A 6,000-nucleotide genomic window follows, 5' to 3' on the forward strand; every position below is an offset into this window, starting at 1 on the left:
CAATGTAATATTTATGCTGCTTAATGTGTCTAAATCTATATCAGCAATTTTACTAGAAATATTAATTTCAACTAAATCAGGAGTGTGATGAAAATTTTATTTAACTGTTGTTTTTTCACAATTAAATGCATTCCGCATTAGAAAGCTAAGACAATGCCTATATTTAATCTAATCCTCCGCAGGCCATCAAGAATCTGAAGCATTCCAACAATAAGAAAAGAATAGATATAACCGACCAATTCTAATAATGCGAGGCAAGTGACATTCGTTCCCAATAAAGTTATATCAACCACCAGAAGGCACTGGCGTTGGCCTGTCGTTGTCATACCAACAAATAACATTCTTGGCTGTTCTCCGTTGCACCAACGGTCTATACCACGGCAACCCAGTTTGTTTTCCGTAAGGAAAACTTTGCCTCCTTGCCTTGGTTGGAGTGTTTATTATGAATGAGAATAACTGAGGTCCATTCCTGGCGTTCTTTCTTCCGCTCGAAGCCTATCATTCTGCTAACTGAATTTATCAAAAGCCCTTGAAATAAAATTTACGAGGGGTGTTTTATTGGGTCCGAAATATCTCGTGACCACTTTCGGAATGTGGATTATTGTCCACGAAGAGGGTAAACATTGGAGGGTCAGAGAATTCGATTATTTTAAGCTAAACTAATAAAACTGACCACATGCTGCTTACCAGATTACAATTTCGCAGTAAAGCAAGCAATGGTGCTCCAGAAAAAGGGGGATTTTTCATGATCCTCTAAAGACTCTGAGTAGTGCTGTTCTTTAATATCATTTTACTAGTTCCTACCTTTATATATTATAAACAATTTTGGCTTGTGAATTTACTTATTACGTCAAAATTGACTGACGGAAAAAATAGAACGAAATGCGTATCAAGGCCGTACCTTTCACTTATATCCATTTTAAATCTCCTAATGTATCACCCATGGATTTTCCAAAAAGCAGATTGTTCAGACGTTGACCTACAAGCCTCCTTTGACTTAAGCCTCCTTTGACTACAACCTCCTTTGAATGGTAAGCAATTCAAGAGGAATGGGATAAAATACCTCTTCCGAAATCTAAATTAAAGATTCTTTACAATATATTTTTCCCACTGTTCATTAATTAGTTATTATTTATTTTGACGTCAAACTTAAAAGCTTAGTAGACCCTTGATGTTTTTGATGCAGAACTGAAAGCAGTTTATTAGAAACGAATGGCTTGCCAAGCTGAATTTTCATCTTTAAATCATAAATAGTGAAAACTTTTACAGCGTTCATCATTAGAATGTTAGCAAGATACATATTAACTTTACACTCCATACCTCTCATAAATTTCAAATGGATGAAATATATGAGAGGAAATACACAACCTCAAAATATCTTAGTTAGATTTCATAATTTTGGAGGAAAAGTAGAAATATACAGGTTGTCCAATAAAAGATCCAACCAGATTATTAAAATTACCGTAACTTTTCATTCAAACCTGATCTATTTTTTTTTCGTTTTCTGAACATTATAAGGAATGTTTATAAAATTTGTGGGAAAGTGTATCTAATGGACTTTGCTGCGAAATTTTAAATAATTATGGTATAGTTTTTAGAGACATAATCCAAAACGGCAAGAGTACTAACATCCAACCAGCTAACATATAACTTGTGCTTTTTTTAAAGGGGAAATTACAAAGGATGAGATTTATACTACTTCTGATGTAAACATTATAAGCTGAAGGGAAATAATTATAAAAATAACTCAAAAAATTAATACCGACATATTAGAAAGTGATCGGATGAAACGTAAACTTTTGACATTGTTAGGTTGAGAACTGGAACCCATGTTGAATGGTGCAAAATCTTATTACTTGAGTAAAGGACGAAACAATGGCGTAAGTTGCTTTTATGCTTAATTTTAAACATTGAAATTTTTAAGGTAGACGCTTAAGTGAAGGACACGATTTTGCTTTTGTTTTTTCTATATTGAATTAAACAGTGAAATTATTTTTAATTTGAATTAAATAAACCTCAAAACGTATTTCTATTCAATTAAAATTTAACTAAGGCGGCATTTCTTCATTAACATAAAATAATAACCGTTAAGTTATCAGGTTCAATGTTCCGTCTAACCTTCTTCGGGAACATGCAAGGACCTGACTCGGAACAGAGAGCTTACTAAAGCTATGTTCAAAACTGTGGGAATTAAACAGGATACACAAGAAGGGTATACAAAACCCTTTATTTTTCTCTATTTACAATAACTTCCGTACTTCGGAATACACAGACCCGCTACTTGGGGTCTAACGTAAAAATATGAAATACCCTTATATGCGGTCAGGTCGTAAATTTAGAACCCCTTTTTTCACAGGGGGGCTGAAAAGTAGGGAGTAATCTTGCTCGGGGTCTTGGGGGTCGTTTAAACATCTAACTTCTCTACATTCAGTTTTATACAGAGGAAAATACAAATTGAATTCTTCGAATGAATGCAATTTTGTACAATGAAAATGTATTACTTAAGGATAAACTGTAAGATAAATAACATCTTTTTTTAAAGCAATAGGTGTAGAAAGACAGATATTTGTTACATGAATGAATTTGTAGTAAATATTGAGTTTTTCATTTCGAATGCTATGTTCCATGTATGCGAAGTAGCTGAGTATGTGAGATAATAGTCATAACCGAATGGCTTTCAACCTTTTCACTGCTAAGGACTGTTTCTCAATTACATTGTGGTCGCTGCTTTTTGGTTAATTTTCTAATGACATATAAACAATAGTTGTTTTTATTTGAGACTTAGAATAAAATAACGCAAACTATAATGCAGAAAATTCTTAAGAAGGAAGTTAAATAATACTGAAAGATACATTATTGATGCACTTTTGTGTTTTATATGTAGTAGTATTAACTACTACTATAATCCTTAAATGGAATCCTTAAATTATATATATCTATGTATAGGTATATATAAATGGAACCAAATATAGAACAAGGTATAAAATATCTTTATTATACAATGTTCATTACCATACGTATATTTACGTAATATCAATATAAATTAGTTAGGTTTCGTACATATATAATTTATTTTTATATTTTGTATTTTTTGTATTAGATTCAGTATTGTATACGTATCTGAAGTTTAATTTGTTCTCTTTTTGGGTTACGACTTTAAGTGAGAAAGAATTGTTAGGGCCTTCATAGGGATTACTTTATATACAATCAGTTAAGATCCTACTTTTCCTTTATTTTAATCATTATATATATTGAAATATTACTTGATAAGTATACGTAAAATATAGCAGTTTTTAAGCTACTTATATCTATTGTTTGGTCTGGTTTCTTTGATTATAGCAAAGCATTCGACTGTTATTTGCCTAAGGGTAAGGGTGCCTCGTGGAGAACTTTCTAAGCAAAACTGACTCTTATGCACGTTACACGTGGGGAAAACCTCGAAAATGCCAATACAGCCATCCCCGTCGATCCGGATTCGAATCCCGGATCGACCTGCCAGGTTTTACAGCTCAGCCGCTAGTGAGCTACACACACACACACATCCACACATATACATTAAATACTATTTACATGTCGTTTATAAAGTATAATTGATTGCAATTTAATCATAAAGAGAAAATATTCCACGGAATTACTTCACTTCGTAGAGTTTCTGCTAAGCTTCACCATATTTCTTAAAGAGAATCTCAATGCTAGTTCCATTTCCAAGTTGTTTATGTACCTTATTTTTCATGCTTTGAATTATATTTAGAAAATTATTTCACTTGGTTATAGCTGAAAATGCAGTTTTTTTATTGAAGAATTTAAGGGTAAGAAGAGAGTTATGCCCTTTTCTAATTATTCTTGAAACATTAAAATTTTTTAAAAAAAAAAAAGCGCACATTAATACGGATCACTGAACTAAAGTGCTCGATACAGGACAGATTAATTAGCTACTAAATTTTGATTTTCATTGAGTAAAAATGAATTTATCTGCATTCTATAAGAAAGTAAATATTCAAAAAATGTTTTTTTTTTTCCTATTCTCGCAGTCATAATATTTTTCTTAAATATTCAGCTAATTCATATTCAAATATTCCAATCCATTAGAATTAATAATAAATCGATACAGTAAATAAATAATTAAAATCAATTAAATGGAATTTTAATTGATTTTAATTGCCATTTTCCCTCTGATAAACCCCTCTTTAGAGTTTAATAGCAGTCGATCAGCTTTTGTTGGGGTTCATTATTCTTTATGGTATGCTTACGTTATATATGTATGTATTATGCATTGCTCATACTCGTCAACTGCAGCTTTTAATATCTTTTGGAAAAAAATCAATATGAGAATCCAGAAAATGATTCTTAGTGACGCTAAAACTATTATTACTAGGCATTGTCATGCCACAGTGTTTAAAAAAAAATCCCATTGTTTAAAGGTAGATTCTATGCTCATATCCTAGTCTAAAATTAAAAGCTGCGAGTCAAAATTAAGGGGGTTGCTCTTAAAAAGCTTCAATTAAAAGTAGTTATATGAAATGTTAATCAATACTTATAATCTTACGGATTAAACACTTATTCCCTATTTGATCACGTGTATGGCAAACAGATATTCGTCATTCATAAAGAAAAGAAAGGTGAATCAAAATTAGTTTTCAAGCCCTATCGCATACATTAGCAATACTTATTCTCGTAATAACAGATACGTATGTGTTATTCTCTTCGTAATTTTCAGTACATATATTTATATTTATAATTAAGAAATGAAAGCAGCGTCAAACAGCTGTGAAAATTATATTTTAAAATTATTATTTAGAAATGCGCTTATAATGGTTTTTATATTTACGAAAGATACTTCCCGTTTACTCAGGCTCACTGTATTCAAGTCGATAGGACCAATTGAATGGAAAGATCGATTTGTTAATTCATTCCCAAGTTTCAAATCGGATGAATGGACTCGCGAATAAAATGGCACATTAAAATACGGTCACTGAACTACAGTGAGCTATGAAAATTTTAACAAAGGTTTCGTGCTTTATCTTATGAAAACAAAATATCAGAATTTAATTAAATGTTTCACTTATTAGAAAAATAGAAAATATAAATATTTGTGAATAAAAAGAAATTATCTTTAAAAAAATAAAATTTAAATGAAAAAAATAAAAGAATTACAAAATATTGCAGAAATTACATAAAATAGCGAATAAACTTATTCGGCACAAGCTCGCTAAATGTAAAACAGATTGTACAGTCAGAAAGCTCGCCTTGTCACACAAATGTACTGTTCATCGGGTTTAAAGGTTATTCAGACTAATGTGCGAAGTTCAGTGAGTAACTTGTATTTTCCTTTGAATGTATAAACTAGCCAAAAAACACTTTTTAAAAAAAATATATCTTCCCTTATGATCCCTGACACAGCCGTTTACTTTCCCCTTCCGTAATTAACGTCAGTCTCCTGCTCTTGACCGCATTTGCCACGCCACCAAATTACCACGCCACGTATGTATTATGTGTATGTTTTTCGTTTATTAAGAGTAATTTTATAACTACTGTCCTCTTTCTTTCATAGGCAAAGGAATATTGTCTCAGAAACCACATTGGCATGTGTTTTTGTGAAGTGTGAAGAAAGATGAAAAAAACTTCTTTTTCAACTATTGAGATCTTCAGTTTCGATTAAATAAATACATATCAAGAGGTTGAGGAAATTTGTGATTTCTGAATTACGTTTATCTTCTTGGCTGACTGGTAGGAAAACTGATGTCAAAGATAAGATGGATTCGTGAATAAATTTACCATTTGCTCGATTGCTTCGTATCTTGCATTCAGAATGGGATAAAATGGTGTTTATATTTAGCCACAGATTTAATTAATACCTTTAGTTTTAAATTCATATATCCAATGCATATTTTAAGGGTGTTTGTATCAGAGCCAGGAAAGGGTAAACCAAGTGAGGTACATGCTTCAAGTCAACAGCTGGAAAGGAGACCAAATTGGATACGAAAGGTTTTACAAAAATTA

General features: G+C 31.5%; 1 protein-coding gene across 3 annotated transcripts in view; it reads left to right on the top strand.

Moving 5' to 3' along the window:
• LOC118181449 (forkhead box protein D3-like) overlaps positions 1-5,786 on the top strand; it is a 93,342-nt gene extending 87,556 nt beyond the window's left edge. For all 3 annotated transcript variants that reach the window (XR_004756881.2, XM_035350602.2, XM_035350603.2), the window contains exon 2: positions 5,552-5,786. The gene's annotated coding sequence lies outside the window, so the exon portion shown is untranslated. The remainder of the gene's footprint in view (positions 1-5,551) is intronic.
• Positions 5,787-6,000: the final 214 nt, after the last annotated feature.

Source organism: Stegodyphus dumicola, chromosome X1 (genome assembly GCF_044657685.1).
Source record: "Stegodyphus dumicola isolate Sdum_Otavi_A_Nest chromosome X1, ASM4465768v1".
In the NCBI taxonomy this organism is placed as follows: domain Eukaryota; kingdom Metazoa; phylum Arthropoda; class Arachnida; order Araneae; family Eresidae; genus Stegodyphus; species Stegodyphus dumicola.